Genomic DNA, 17414 nt, shown 5'->3' with positions numbered 1-17414 from the left:
TTTTTATAACCCATTAATTTGTGGTGTAATTAATTAATCTCATGAACATGTTAAAGAGACAGCCCTAATATACGTATATATACTGTATGTAAAAGCATGTTGGTTGTTCAGTTGCATTCAACTGTGCAACTTTTTAGTCTGTGTCACTCTCTTTAGACCAGAAAAAGTCAGAGCATTTAATTATTATCTTCAGAAGAAGATAAAAGATAAAATACAGCTATGAATATGTTAGTGCTTTGACCGCCAAAACAAAAAACTTCATACCACTCGTCTTAGACAAACAGAATGAAGGCCAATTTTCCATACACTTATATTTGCTCACTCCCTCCCACCTTCATAAAAGCTTTGCTCTGGTTAATTTTATCTCTGTGCTTTTAAAATGTCCCCCCTGTGACAGCCTTTGCTCACTGGATTTGATTATTAAACATAAAAATTCAGTCTCTGGTGATGCCCTCCAAACAAGAAACTATGAAAGAGCAGCTTGAGATCTCCGTAGTCTCTCACTCCTCATATTAATGTCTCCTGATCCATGGTATTGGACTCCACTAACAGAGAAATTCCAACAGCAGACCACACTGTTGGCCTTAAATGATGCACACATTACAGCCATTCATGTTTTCTATCCTTTTCTGATCTGTATTTAATGTATTTATCTGTTCTATTTTGTCAGTTGGACTCAGACTGCGCAGCATTAGCCATTTTTGAAACTTGTGTCTGAGGAAGGGCGGCGCAGCTGTATCATAGCAACATTACAACACTTCTCACTGATCATTTCAAGCACTTCACTCCTGATCTCCTGCGAGAGGGAGACAGAGATTTTCTTTCCATGTAAATAATGCTTGAAATGGTCCTCCAAAATACAGAGAAATACCTGCATCCCTTTTCAGTTCAACAAGGGGCACTTATTTTAGGGAACAAATTTCTTTTCACCATTTTATTGATCATACAACCCCATCCTGCTCTCTCCTCTAAACTGAAGAAAACATGGAGTGGGATTTATTAAAAAAAAACAAGAAACAACCTTGATAACAATTTCCACACTGAAATTTGGTGTACTAAGGTGCTTGTTTCCTTGGTTTCATAGTTTTCTTTTGAAATAGGGCAAAAGACTCCAAATTTGTTCCAAAGTTGCCTGTTGCATCTGTAAATGGATCAGTTTGGGAGTGACTAAGGTTGACAACAGCGTCCTCCATGATAATGGGAGATGACACAGACTTTAGTGCCAATGAATCACTTCCTTACATCTAGCTATGCTGTGATCAGAAAAGCATCTGGAAAAGCTACTGTTTTTCTAAGTGAAGGGTAGTCAATAAGTACAAATTCAAAAATGATTCATTGATGGTCAGATAAAAGCGAGTTCTGTGGAAAAACCACTAGATGTTCAGCTTCAATTCCATGAGTCAGGACGAGGTCGAGGGTGTGGTTGTGACGGTGAGTGGGTTCATGGACGGACTGATGGAAACCAATTGAGTCCAGAAGAGAGATAAATCCAGCACCCAGACTGTTGTTATCAACATCCACATGAATAGTGAAGTCACCGACAATAACAACTTTATCTGTTTTGAGAACTAAACTGGATATAAACTCTGAGAATTCAGATAAGAATTCAGAGTAAGGACCAGGATGGCGGTACACAATAATAAATAAGAGTGGCTGTAGAGTTATCCAGGCTGGAGGAGACAAACTAAGAATAAGAATTTCAAATGAATTGAAACTTATTTGGGGTTTGGGTTTTAGTACAAGACTTCTGTCAAAAATGGCAGCAACTCCACGGTCTGAGCCTCAAAGAATGGGTGTTGATGTGACTGGGAGGAGTGGATTCGTTTAACATACTCATCATTACACAGCGGGGCAGCACGGTGGTGCAGTGGTCAGCACTGTGGCCTCGCAGCAAGAAGGTTCCGGGTTCAAGTCCTGGCTCAGGTGCAGGATCTTTCTGTGTGGAGTCTGCATGTTCTCCCTGTTCCTGTGTGGGTTCTCTCTGGTACTCCAGCTTCCTCCCACAGTCCAAAGACATCAAGAGGGGACGAGGCTGATTGATACTCTAAATTGACCGTAGGTGTGACTGTGAGTGTGAATGGTTGTCTGTCTCTATGTGTTGGCCCTGTGATTGACTGGTGACCTGTCCAGGGTGAACCCTGCCTCTCGCCCGTTGACGCTGGGATAGGCTCCAGCCCCCTCGAATAATAGGAATAAGAGGAAGATGATGGATGTATGGATCATTGATCAGTGAGACAGAGTAAATCAATGCAATTGTCAGATATTAATTCATTCACTAAAAAAGTTTTGGGCATCAGAGATCTGATATTTAATAGTCCACATCTAATTTTCATATTCTTTTGAGACAATTTGGAGGTCGTGTTCATTTTGAGAAGGTTTTTCTGATTGACTCCTCTTCTAATAGTATTTGAGTGAATATATTTGGCCTCTTTCTTTGAAATAATCAGTGAAAATCATAAACTAAACAAAAACACATCTTTTGACATCCAAAAAAACAACAACAATAAGGTGCTGCTGAGTGAACGACTTTTACTGTAAAAAACAGTGCAGAAATAATCACAAAACATAAATATACGGTAGTGTGCACAGTGTGGTAGATGTGTGCTACCTCAGCAGCAGTTACCTATAAAAGAAAAAGAAAATATGACTATACATATAATAATTGTAATATTGTAGTCATAATATATTATATTTAATATCAAATACTACCTGACCTGTATTATACAGATATATGAGCTGTTTAAGAGTGTGTAAAAGTTGTATATAGTATGCATTATTTTTATTGTGAATACATGTTAGGCATTATATCTACTTGCAGTATGATATGATTCAGTTGATCTTATTGTTTTAAAAATATCACAGTGTATCAGTGTTGGGGTTCTTAATTTCATTGAACATTTAGATGTATGAAACTGACAAAAAACAAAATCAAAATGTTAGAAAAGGTATGATGTGGAAAGTATTTGAATGAATCTGCAGTATGCACTGACCTCAAACTTTGCTCTGCCCCTTCCAACCTATAGTTTATTTCATATCATTTATATTTTTTGATTAATTTGCTTCGCCTTTGGTGTGAACACAACATTCGAGTTTAGAACTGCAGTTTTGATGTAGCTCTGCTGTTTACGTCCAACTTGTTGCTGCAGGGATGTTCCTACAGACATGGACTCATTTATAAAGACTTCAGCAGCTTTCTCTGTTCATCACATGACACCATGAGATACACAAAACACATCTAGAGAACACAGTAAATAAACCGGCTGTAAAGGAGGACGACTGCTTAAATCATCAATGGAGCCTCGTGAGTACACGTTCATGCTGCATTGAGGAGATGCTCCTATTGTTTCCGCTGCAGGGGATCGCAGCACTTATTTAATACATATATAATACATACATAAATCATATCCTTTTTTTTTTTTTTACCTCTTGTGCCATGAATGGATAATATGGTTCTATGTATTCGACTTTCAGCATGTTCAACTCTCAGGTGAACTGTGAATGTGAATGGAATGCCGCTGCTAAAAATATATAATAATCATGACTGGAGGATTAACAGTGACAAGTTTCACTAAACAACACAAGCATAAGCATAGAATCATAATTGGTTATTATATATATATATATATTTTCTGAGCACTGTTTCCGAGAAATATCTGTCCTTGAACAGATCACTCGCACAGACAATGATCTAGAATGACTCTGCCAGTATAAAAGTTCAGGAAAAGTCTAACATTTGTGAGTTTGGTTGGTTTCATATCACAGACATGGTACATCTGTCACCTGAAACCCACAAAGTCTAGTAGTGTCTACACTTTCTGAGCTTGTCCACAATGACATTTTAGTGATGATTCATGGTCATGGTCAGAAGTTCTTCAAATCTGACACCTGTAAATTGATGAAATAACCATTGTGTCAAGTCTCTCTCTCTCTCTCTCTCTCTCTCTCTCTCTCTCTCTCTCTCTCTCGCTCTCTCTTTCTGTTTACAGAAAATAAAAAACAAAAATCAGATGAAGTGATGACAATAAAAAAGACCCACATCCATCCACTTATCCCAGCATTCATTCCATTCACCTGTACATAACACACACACACACACACACACACACACACACACACACACACACACACACACACACACACACACACACAGATACATTCTTGTTGTATTGTATTCATATCTTTTGTGAAGATCTTCATTGACATATTTTGTTCCCTCGCCTCTTTTCCTAAACGTAACCAACAGGACTGAATGCCTGACCCCAAACATAACCAAAACCTAATTTTAAACCTGATCCTGAAACCAAGTTTTGACCCTCAAACAACCCCTTAAGTTGTGAGGACCAGCCAAAAATGTCCTCACTTCACAAAAATGTCCTCACTCTTTAGTTAAAAACATATTCTGGTTCTCACTATGTATTACGTACAACACTTTTCTTTGTGAGGACTTCGATGGAATGCATTTCCTAGCCCTTTATCTTCACCTTTACCATCATAACTATATGACTAACCCCAATTCTTACCCTAAATCTAACCATAAACCAGAATACCAACGCTAAAACCAAGTTTGGACATTCAAACAAACCTTTGAAGTTGTGAGCTCCTGCCTCATTTTCCAAAATTGTTCTCACTCTGTTGGTTAAAAATATGTTGGGGTTCTCACTATGTAGCAAGTACAAGAACACACACACACACACACACACACACACACACACACACACACACACACACACACACACACACCTTGTGTCACCATAATCTTTAAAATTCTCAACAGCGGGTGGTCCAGCCTTTTGAATTTAGAGCACAGGAGAGATTGAGAAGAAGCCTCTTGTGTCTTGCATGGACTTCTGTATAAAATATTAAACAGCCTGTGCTCCTCGCTGCTGTAAGTGTCTGAGGCATGCTGACGGCAAGGCAGTCGAGGAGGAGGAGGAAGACGAGGAGGAGGATTGGGTTTTGAAATATCATTAACCTGCCAGCAGGTAAGCACACAACATTTAAAGACATTAATGACAAACAGCTTCCAACCTGTTCGCTAATGCGCACTTCTAATGGGACAGTGTGTCGACCGCAGGTCTCACTTCTGTCGGTTTCAGGTACAACAAAATCAATCTTTCATTTCATCTCTGTAGTGTATATGCATAAACGCCACTACCGTCAGTAAGTACTCATACATGCTCATGTTGCTAACACTGAAAAAAGAAACAGTGTTAAAAGGAAAAAATAGCATGAGCTGAGTTTTTTTTTTTTTCTAAATACGACAGCAACAAAACAGAAACCGACAAAGCTCGGAAAGAAGACCATGTATTTAAGAAATTAACCTTTGCTTCTGTCACTTATATTTATGTAATTCACAAGACACCAGTCCACAGCTCAGAGGGTTGAAAGCAGAAAAAAAGGTGGAGGTGATTTTATTGAAGAATCTCCAACATTTCCGATGGGATCAGAGGAAGCTGCTAAAGTGGAGTCTGTGGCTTCATTAGAAGACCGCGCAGCTGGATCATCATTGTGAGAGAAACATGTCAGTCCTTGAAAGGCTTGAGCATTTATAACCATGCCAGATGGTTGATCTCCTGTAGGGACCACAGCTCTGACTGACACTTTGTCCCCTACTGGGCCAATTGTACCAATCAATCGCTGGATCATGTGTCTCACTGGTCCGTCTCAGATGATCTGGCAGGTGTGAAATGATACCAACACTGAGGGCAACAATAGGAGATTGTTTAAAAGAAATACAAGTGAACCTGCACACTCAACAGTGTACAGCACCTCAGAGGTGATCAGCATGATGGCTCACCTTGTAGAACATGATTGTAACCAGGTAGTAAAAATAATTTCTCCAATACATAAAATCCAGAGGGGTATGGGTCTACCGTTTCTGACCTGTTGTGTCATCATGGGAATGTAGGAAAAACAAAGGAAGTAAACACAATGCACTTCTCACTCAGAAAGGCCACTAGTACCAGCTTTGAGGATATTTTAACTAAACGCAGCCATTGTGGACTAAAAGCACAATTTGCCAGCTGTGATTAAGGAACCGCTGATGTATTTATACAGCAAGTATTTGTGCTGGAACTGGAATTTTTCACCATGTTTGGGGAATTATTTGAGCACTCGTAGCGCTGTTGTTGCCATTGGGTGATGATTTGTACTGGAATACTGCTGAATTTTATTTCTTAAATTCCCATTCTCTGTTAATTATGGGAGCCAAGCTGCTCTCCCCAAATTTGAGGACACCTTTAAAAAAAAAACATATGAGAACAAAAATTCAAGTTTTGTGTTAATTTTATCCCTTTTATCATAATATTAAAATATAGATGCCCCTATACAGTATGACTATTAAAGCAAGTTTCTGTCGTCTTTACCTCTCTCTCCCAATAAGGCACTTATTTCAGATAGAGCCTGTGGCTGGCTGCTATGAAAATCAAGAAATGCCTGGAGTGCTAGCCGCTCTGTTAGTCTGCAACTTAAAAGGCTCCTTGTTGGCTATAAAACACTTATAGGATTTCCCTCAGGAAAATTGGGAGGCAGGATGTGAGTTTATCAGGGGCACCTCAAGCCATCTCAATTAGTTGAGGATCGTGGGGCCCTGAAGCAGAGGGGATTCCTGCAATCCATGTGGAGGTTTCTAAGAACCTACTTTATCACAGACTGGTAGAGTGAGGTTCCGTCATTCCTTGATCCTCAGTGTGGAGTTCCAGAGGACTGTATGGAGAAAGTCATGATAAATCAATTAATTCATCACTTGTTGGTCCATGAAGGTCACCTCGCAAAACAAAACAATGGTGCCCACGTCCGTGGATGGTTGTTAATGGAACAGTCCAGCCACAAGCATAAAACATAAAAATTAGAATGATTAATCATGTCAGAAACCTCTGTGGCCTTTAACCTAAATCATCAATTAAATCAACCGTTACGGAAAATGGCTCGTTTACTGTTGGGTGTTGGAGGAGCTGCATGAGTGAATGTCCACGGTGACTGGAGACGCTCCAGTCATATCTACTGCAGTGGATCACTGCAGGTCTTCAAGACATATATGAATGATGCATGTGTTTATCTCTTATAACGGCTAATAAGCTTCAATGTTTTAACTAAGAAAGGTGAAGAATCCAGTCCATCTATAGAAAACTGTAGTTTCATGCGACAGATGCACGTCAGTAACATGCACTTCATGACATTACTTATGAAAGTACAGTCAGATTTTCTTTTCCTTATTTCCTTGAGATTTCTTGTTTCCACTTTCCCTTGACCCTTTGACCTCTCCCATCGCGGTCTACCTGGGTTCTGAGCAGGGGCGTGGCTTCTTGACTTCCCCTCTTAACGGTGCTCCCCCTCCCTCTCTGCTGCAAACCTGTGCTCAATGAGTTCATCAGATACACCTACTGTCAGCAGCATAACGACCCTGGCTTCGTTACTTAAAATTAATCTAACAATAGAGGGCTTCGATGCCATAAGCATGTATAGATCTACTCAACAGCACAAACAAAAGACATAAATGTGGCTAAATTAATGAGGACAATCAATGTTTTTTTTTTTTTAAACCACAACGTGATAATATTGTGAAAATAATGTTAGGGAAGAATAAAGGCAACGAGGAGGAGGAGAGGACAGCATGGCTCACACATAGAGTGGCCGTCTAGTAACCCAAGGGTTGCTGGTTCAATCCTCATTTCCCCTGGTGATCATGTTGAAGTGTCCTTGAGCAAGATACTGAACCCTTAATTGTTCCTGATGGCCTTGAAATGGACTGGCAACCTGCCAGGTTGTACCCTAATGTCAGCTGGAATAGTCTCCGCCCCCCCCCCCCCCACACACACACACACACACATGTGACCAACAGATTTGCTGTATAGAAAATGGATGGATAGGCGGTCAAATACATTGAGGGTACAAATAAAACCCATTCAGGCCACACTGTTTCTTGCTTTTAAGGGGTGGTTTATGGGCTTATCAGTGACTCGGTACCATCTCTCTCTGAGGACAGACACAGGAGACAGGGGGGCAATAGGGAAAAGAAATAAATCCAGGGTTTCTGCTCATCGTTCTTCTTTTGCTGATTGTTCAAATGCAAATTATTAATTTTTATTGAAATTTTAAAAAATAAGAAATTTCTTTATATTAGTTATCAGTATGTTCTGACGAGTAACTTAAGACTGAGAATGGTGGAAGTATGCAAGACCAGCTCTGAAGCATTCATTCATCCTTAAATATCTTAAACTGTTTTTTTCTACCTCATTATCTGTTTTATAAACTTTTTTTCGCTGACCCTGACTCACGATAGGCAAAAAAAGCTGAAATTCGAAATATTAATGCAGTTAGTTAATGGAGCAGCCTGTGTAAGTCAGTGTGACTAAAGGGTTTGCTGCCATATGCACCACTATCGCTCCTCAGCGTCCAGGTAGCTGGAGGTGGCAGCTCCTCCACCCCCAAGCCGTCTGATCAGCTTCCAGACTCCCACACGCCCTCCAGGAGCGACGAGTCAGCCTCTGCCACAAAGCCCAATTTAGCTGCTGTGAAACTATATGGTGATGGGGGAAGAGCTGCCTGAGCCCTTCTGAGCTTTCAAAGGCTCTCTTCATCAAATTCTGCATGACAACCTGAAAGCCACTTAGGGGAGGCAGTGAGAGCGAATATGTGGAAGAAGTGGTGGGAGAAGGGTGATACAAGCATGGTTTGCAAGGGAGAGAGGACGAGAGACTATGGCTAGAATTGCAAGAAGAGAGGAATGGCTCAGTGTGAGGGTTAACCATGCATGTTTAAGACCCAGGGCACTATCTTACACATGGTGTAAACTGGCACTTGGTCCAGCGCAAGTGTCATTACTAATTTCAACTGGCGCAAATTATATTTTCACACCAAGTATCCTTGCCCTTTTTCAAAAAATTGAACTTACGCTCTGTCTGCACTAGCAGTGTGTATGTAAGTATGTTACTGAAGCAGGCTGTGGCGCTGCTGCTTTGAGAGACCAGACAACGTTTGCACCATAGTCCAGGAAGAGGCTGGTCCTCGATGAGAGGCGTTATGTGTGAAGTGCTATTCAAAGGGCGCACAGTCAGATGAGTAGATGTGCGCCATTGCAGTACAGTTCTACTGCCGCCACGTCATCCCAAGCCTGCTTCGCCTCAGAAGGTTTAGGTGGATACCTGCTGCTCGCGTATATATGACTTACTCACATGCAAGGAAGTCCATTTCTTCAGATTAAACTGAGACTGAGCTAACTGCCTGGCACCGTAGATCGCTTCAACAGAGCGCCCTGATACAGAAACTTCACAAGTTGTTGAAGCAAACTCGAGGCCAAATTATGAAATTACAAGTACAGCATCCTTCGTGCAATGGTAGGCGAGGATTTTCCTCTTGTAAAAGAGACGGCTGCAAAATGGTAGATACTTTTTTTAAAGTCACAAACCAAAAGAAATACCCATTTAAATAATAATTTGCTCCATTTGCTCCAATAATGTTTGGTAAGTAGCTTTTTCTTCACACTAATACTACTTCCTTTATAAAATACTATACTATACAGGTATCAAACTTCAGAGACATGGCCTTGCACTATTACATTCTTTATCAAACTCTATTGTTGCGGCACTAAAATCATTTGGATAAACACTGGAACAGCTTTCCACAGGATAAACAAAAAAATATACCAGATAAAGTAAATGTCACTCATACTGAGGGGTGCTGAAATACCAATCTTAAACATATTAAGTATTTTGAATATGAAGAACTATCATAGTCTGAGAGAATGAAATGGTTGTCTTTTTGTTTGTTTGTTTTTGGTGCTGCTGATGGACACCTTCCTCCCACAATGCATTGCATAAGTGGAAATACAGGTGATACAATCAGAAAATAAAAACATGAATGGTGGAGGGGTGCTGAAACAGCTCAAGGAAGTCCACAGTACAAAAGGTGACAAGCAGAAAAGCACAGGTGCTGTACATTTGGTAAGAGACAAAAAATGCTGTGTGGGTCTTTGTTATATTTATTATTCTGACTCGACATTGTTTGTTGATTATTTTTTTATTACGAGAATGAATTTTTATGAATTTTGTCCTTTAACTTTGTAAGGATGAGCTTAGATGATATCCCTGCTGTCATCAAACAACTGTAGAGTGAAAAATCACTGCCTCATCCAGGAGTTCCTGTTAGACGGAGCCTGGTTCCAGGTCAGTTTTCAACTAGCCAAAAGGGAAAAACTACTGCCTCAATGTCACAGACAACATTCAGTGAGACCATCAGCCCCACAGCAAGGTTGGGCCTGTCTACTTTAAATTGTTGCTCAATCAGCAGTGACACAAAAATGACAGGATTTCAGATTTATGTATTTGGAGCAGGTTCACAAAAGTGTGTTAGAACTCTTTACAAAGATGCTGGTGCTATCTTTACTCTACGGGTGTCTGCATGCTGCTGCACACACTCCACACTGGGAGCAGTTGGGGAAAAAAAAGGCACTGCTTTGAAAATAACCCTGCAGGCACTTGCAGGCTGAGGTTTGGTTCACTCTGCGTGACGCGCTAAGAAATACCGGATTGCAAGAGATTTAAAAAATGTGTTGATAACTAATCTGAATATAATGTGCAGGAAATAATACTTATTAATTACAGAGATCAAAAAGTTGTGGTCAACAAATATATGGGAACCCCCTCATCAACAAGTCCTACAAGTTTTTGCAGAAGGGAAGATATTGGAGTAACTGAGCATCGTCCAAAATGGATACCTTCTTCTTCTTCTTCTTCTTCACTCATTTGTCAAGAGCATTTAGTCTTTTAAATGTCATTTCTAGGAAATGCAGCTCCTCTTTTCTGCAACTTGTGTGCTGGTCGATGAGGCAAACGTGATTATTTGCCTGTTTGCAGTAACTTGTACAGGATTAATGTATTTTCTCTACTGGCAATGGGGAAGTCAGAGAAAATATTAAGTATAATAGTTTAAAGATGAAGACGAATGAAGCTCAATTAAATGTCAGACCCCTTCAGTCAAGTCTCTGTTACGACTTTCTATGTTGGTTTCTGAGGTAGTTTGAATAAAACACTGAGCTGTGGGTTTGCTATTGGCAAAGAGAAACATCGTTTTAAGCCTCACACATAAACAGCAACCATTTCTCTCTAAATTCTTCGAAAATCCCTCTCGCCAACTTGACAAGAGAAATACAGACAATACAAAGTTAGCGTGAGTACATCCTGCTCTGTGAGATGTGTTCACAACAGAATGGGGCCAATAACAGGATTAAATTTAGACTGCTATACAGCAGCCATGTCTGAGCAGCTAAAAGAAGATGGCATTACAGACAAACTGGCATGAGTGCTGTTTGGTAAAAGGATATTGTCAGTTCTTTTTTGTCACCAACAAACATGATTAGAGTGTAGGAACTCACAGGTTGGCAGACAATCAAGCCAGGGTCCATTCTCTCTTGACATATGCATGTTTTCACCACCTCTCAAAGATTTAGAGGAATTGAATCAGTGCGAGTGTGGGCTGGGAGAATCCACTGATCTTCAAATCCATTATAAACGCAATGAAGGTAGGCAGCCATCCAATTCAAATGAGTCTTTCATTTTTGGTGGGCAAATCCAAAACTGGCAGGGTTTGGCATCACCTATGAGGGCGTCAGGATGACAGATCCTTTGATGTTTTTGGCTATCTTCAGCAGCTTGGCAGACCGTGTTGGAGAGACATCAGACTTTCAGATGCCAGCTGATACCTGCAGGACCCTGCTAATTTCACTTGGGAAATAAATACTAATTCTTTCAAAGTGCACATATAAGTATTGCTTTAAAGATGATTCCAGTTTGCTGCAAAGTAGTAGTAGCCTGACATTCTATAACTTGAGGAGATGTCGGACTCAGCAGCTGGATAGAACTCTCTGCAGTACAAAGAGAACGTCGTCTTTTGTGCATATGTAAAATTGGGGTTTTTGATTTGAAACAGGTTGGTGTGTTAATGATGATGCATCCATGAATTGCTAAGGAATTATCATCAGAGTGCCTCTGATGCAAAGACTCCCACTACTAGTAAGCTGTACAGCCACTGACTGTTTTGGACAGTAGAACTCAAATGTAACAGGGTGCTTGAGTGGTTGGTGGATAATGATGATAGTTTCACTATTGGCCAGTGGTGGAGTTTTATTCTCTAAATGGCTGATGCTCATTTGAGATGAATTAGTGCTGAGTTAACAGCTGCGAAAGTGAAGTATGCACTCACAGTACTGGTGAGGCAAAACTCTTGGCTAAACTGCAGTTTTAGCAGCAGACTGCAGGAATAAAGTGACCAAAGCCTTTCATGTACACACCTTACTGGTGGTGGCTTGATCTTGAAGTGTTTTTTGATCAAATTTGAGATGATATATATATATATATATAGTATATTTTTTTCCTGAACCCTTCAGTCTCTGATGTTGCTAACCAAATTATCCATTCCAATAACTTTGCACTCAGCACCATTGTGCACCTACCTCATGCATATAAAGAGTTAATAATTCATATTAATAATTCCATATTTATTTAGATCTTTGAACTCTCTGCAGTTGAAATTACTCAAAACACTTAATATTTATAATTATAACAAAGGTACAACGTAGTTTTAAATGTTTGTTTTCCTTTGCCAAGCCTGTGTTGAGAGTAGTTGATAATTCAGATTCTTAGTATTTGTACAAATTCTTGGCTAATAAAAGTGATTTTCTTATTCCCCTTCTATGCAGAAGTTATCTGCTTGTTCTGTGCTCCTTCACTTGTTTGCATTTCCGAGTCCTGGACAATCTCCAAGACCCCCCATGCACACTCCCAACCCTGCTCGACCCCCATCCCCTCTAAACCCCTCAATTTTTGCTGCTCCACCTGTCATATACAAATAGAATTCAATGTCTAATCAAGACCATTCATTTTCTCTCCCACGCTTTGTGGTAAAAACCACCATTTCAAACCCTCCTTTCTGTACCAACTGTGAATTTCATACAACTACACACACACACGCACGCACGCGCGCGCACACACACGCACACACGTACGCGCGCACACACACACACACACTCATTAACAGCTCTTCAGTACAAGCTGGAAACACAGCCAATCAGGTCAAAGCATTTTGAGCAGAGAAGACAGGTTTTTTTTTTCTGCCTCTCCCTTGCTGGTTTTCAGTCTCAGTACCCTCAAGGTTAGCAGATTAGCATACAACATCAGATGTGGGTATTCAGAAGCATCCAGGAGGCTGCTCAGGTCTCATCTCATGCATACACTGTACAAGTGCTATTAGCATGCATGCCAGATACAGTATCTGCCTGATAAATGGGTCATGTCATGTCATGTCATCTTGTTTCATACTCTAGTATGAAGTTCCCAATTCATTATACACCGTGTCGCTGTCATTGCCGATCAGTCTGTGAAGCATCACTCTATCACTTGGTACAGTTGTATAGATTTGAAGAACATGAAAAGGATGAAAACTCCTCTCTACTTTTTTCTATTATATAAACTTTTAAAAGTTTTAGAGCTTCATTCATTAAAAAAAAAAAAATCCAAAGAGTCATCAGTGTGTGGTCTGTGAATGAATGCTGCAGTACACCAGACATATGTAATACTCTTAAAATTATCAGTTGAGCCACTGATGGGATCAATAATGAAGCCCTACGTCTTTCGAAATGTTTGCTAGAGTGTGCCTTGCTACAGCGTCTTCAAAGCTGAATTCAGTAGGTAATAGTTGGAAGATTTCTACTCGTTTCATATTCTTTCTAGGATTGGGTCTCTCTGGTGATGTCTTCATTTGATTTGATTCAGTATCCATTAATTTAGAGATATTTCATTTTCTATACCAATTATACTCGTGATTTTTTTTTGTTAGTCCTCCAAATTGTACAGAGATGGAACTCATGGAGCCTGGTGCGTGTATATTGACGAGACATTTGAAAACATAATTTCATCAACGCTATTACTGCAGCCTCCTTTTTTTTTTTTTGGATGTGCAGGGAGTTTGATGCTAACTTGATTTCTCAAGTGGTTTGCTCGGGCTTGGAAATGTATGCTAATAGCATTTCTTAGTTATGTCTGGTTTCATAGTTGCAGAGATTTATTGTATTTCCACAATATTTTACCTATAGTTTATACATCTTTTATATGACTTTACTTTGTACTCCTCTTCTCTGTCATCATAGTATTTAAATCAGAAATGGTACCAGATGTAGGTCTTCAGGCCTGAAGGTGTGTTCGGTGGCGCAGCTTCAGTCATGATTTGGTTCACGTCCCTCACACATTGACAGGTCTTGCTGCATGTTCTCACACACGACTGACACAGGGGATGCAAGAAATGGCATATATTAAAACATCGATCTTTGGATTTTATGAATATATATCTAATCTTTCAAATGAAGATGAATATAAATTGTAAAAAAGTATTTGTTTAAACACTTATTATTTCTTAGCAACCAACACACCTAACATTTAAGTATGTTGCACTGGATCTGGCCGTGTTGGACAGGTAACTCTGGATCTGTAATAAAAATGACTAATAACAGCATGAAACAAATGGCACCCCTTCAGAGGCCTCAAAGCGACACAAAAAGGATATTTTTGTGTGAAGTATCATTTATATTATAAAGTCTAGTTAACAATTTACAATATCAGTCCAAACGGTAGAGTAACCTCCATACAGTACCACAATGCATGTGCTAATAATCACCCTGTGGACATGAGATTTGCTTTGGAGTGATGCAGTCTAATCTTAAACTGAATGAGTGTGGATCCTCTTCAGCCTCTCTGCCCATGTAGATCCAACAAAAAACTCTCTAGGATCTTATCTGAAGCCAGCAAAATTGTTGGCAAACCTCAAAAGCCATTGTCTTAACTCCTCACAGAGAAGACACGGAGGACAAAAAGAAATATCCACAAGGACTGCTTCCATCCTCTTTTTAGCCACTTAGAGCCCCTGAGCTGTGGAAGAGTCCCTCTGGTAACTAAAAATTAATTCTAGATGTCCTTCATCCTTGCTGTCAGTCCTTCATCTATACTGTCAGTATTCTTAACTCAACATAGTGACTGATAAGTTCTAAACTCCAGACAAGAACTTTTTCTTAATGTTATTTTTTTTTCTGTTCTTCCTGGCGGTTTGTTTACTTTCATATTGTTTCATCTATTGATTTCTACCTCAGTGGAAAATATCTGTATTCCAAGTTCAGTCTCCCACACTGACTTGTAGCTACATCAGCCATATTTGAAAATATGGAAACAAACTGGGGCATTGTTTCATCAGCAAATCTCAAAAGATTTCTGATGTTACCAATAAAGTTTTTAACTTAAAGATAATGTGAAAAAACAATATAGTGAGACTATAAATTGCTTGCAAATGAGTAAGATGTAAAATGTTGGTCTTCATACAGATCTGAAAGAGCACACAATCCATTTTCTGTGATGATGTCTTGTGATTTATGAGCAAAGCATTGGGATTGTAGCACTTCTTTTAATTTGATTTAGTATCTTTATGGAATTGGGTGGCACGATGATGTGGTGGTCAGCACTGTCACCTCACAGCAAGAAGGTTCTAGGTTCGAGTCCCGGCTCAGGCACAGCATCTTTCTGTGAAGAGTCTGCATGTTCTCCCTGTTCCTGTGTGGGTTCTCTCTGGTACTCCAGCTTCCTCCCACAGTCCAAAGACATCAGGGGGGAAGAGGCTGATTGATACTCTAAATTGACCGTAGGCCATAATGCATAACCACACAAAGTCTGCACATTTATGCAGGGGCTGCATTTTATCAAAGATGCCACACTTTAAATCAGTGATTTCCACGTAAAATGCGCAAAATATGTGGGGCTTGCAAGATTTCATAATCCCTGCATATTCATTGCAAAAAAGTCACACATATCTTCAAAGAAAGTTGAAAAATGTTGCGTTTACTTCACAGAAGCACAGCCATTTTCCTCCTGTTGCCTTAGGAACGTTGTGAAGTGACGTCATTGGAAAGCTGAAACCCAATGAAAAACACATGATGAAGTCTGCAAATCAGTCTCATTTGCCAACAAAAATAAATTCGGAACTTGTTTGAATCATCAACGTTTTTTTTCAAGTTGGAGCCGTATGTTTAATGTTATAATTAATATAATCGGAAATAAAACAAGATGAGAACTTAATTATTGACGCATTTCCTGTGATGTAGTATGCTTGCTTATCAGAGGACGTCTGACTCTACATTAAGGCAGTAGCCTCGTGAGAACATGTTGGGGAATCATACATTTTTCTTATTCATCAAACTGCAGTTTTCTCAAGTTCCCACAATTTTGGCAAATTCTCACAATTCTTGCAGATTCCTGCAATTTCATTGCATAATATTGCATAAATATCCTACATATTCCATTGTTGAATTTTTTAAGAAAACTTGTTGCACAATAGATTTTTGCCCACACACAACAATCCTAAAAACTCTGGGATAGGCTCCAGCCCCCCCCCCCCCCCGACCCTTAAGCTTGGTTTATGCTTCTGCATTGTGGCGACCGCGTTGCACCGACCGCGTTGTGGCGGTGTAGACCCTACGCCGTAGGGCCTACGGCGTCATTGAGCATTCGAAGTTCTGTGTCGAGGAAACGCGTTGCTCTGCAATTCACCGCCAAGCCGCTAGGGGGGTGTGGCTGTGTCTTTGTCTGGTTTCGGGGGGCTCTTGTCGGATTCCAAATCAAAACTATTTACAACAGAAAGTCCAGTGCTTTTCTTTGAATGACTGTTTGCTTTCATGAATCAAACTGTAAACTTTGAACATGACAAACATGACTTCTTGTTGCCATGTTCTTCCGGAGACGCACATATTTGTCGCGAAGGTTCTTCCACCTCTTCATTTGGCGACCTACTCTGAGCGGACCAATCACAGTCCTTGACGTGGACGCGATGCAGAAGCATAAACCAGGCTTTAACAGGAGAAGCGGTAAAAGATGGATGGATAGATGGCTCTTAATGGAATTGTTTAGGCACCTTTTTGTCTGCTACAAATTTGAGCAAGTAGTCAAACTTTCCCTTCTTTCCCCCTTCAGCCACACAAGTAGCCTGTCAGTCTTCCAACCAGCATTATTTCAGAGCAATAGTGGCCTCTGTGGTAAAATAGACTAATTCTGATGGATGAGGGGGACAACACTAGGTATGACAACTGTGAAGAACAGAATCATGTTTTAAAATGAGGTGAAAAGACTTTTGGCTCTGTGACATCCTTCAGTACATGAATAATGTCACTGCTGTGATTACGCCTCCATGGCAGCAACATTATTATCACTGGGTTCTCAGGTTGTCAGTCCATCCATACCTAAGAACCTCCCATTCTCTTTAACTTGATACCTCAGAAACGGCTCAGGGAACATCAATCTATTTGGCTCAAATGTCCATCAGACTAAAGAATGAAACAAAAAGATATCGGTGGTCAAAGGTCACTGTCACCTCAAACACGATCTCTG

Source organism: Aulostomus chinensis, chromosome 9, assembly GCF_037954235.1.
Source record: "Aulostomus chinensis isolate RoL2024-O1b breed Wild chromosome 9, RoL_Achi_v1.0, whole genome shotgun sequence".
In the NCBI taxonomy this organism is placed as follows: domain Eukaryota; kingdom Metazoa; phylum Chordata; class Actinopteri; order Syngnathiformes; family Aulostomidae; genus Aulostomus; species Aulostomus chinensis.
Note: the sequence above shows the minus strand (reverse complement) of the source record.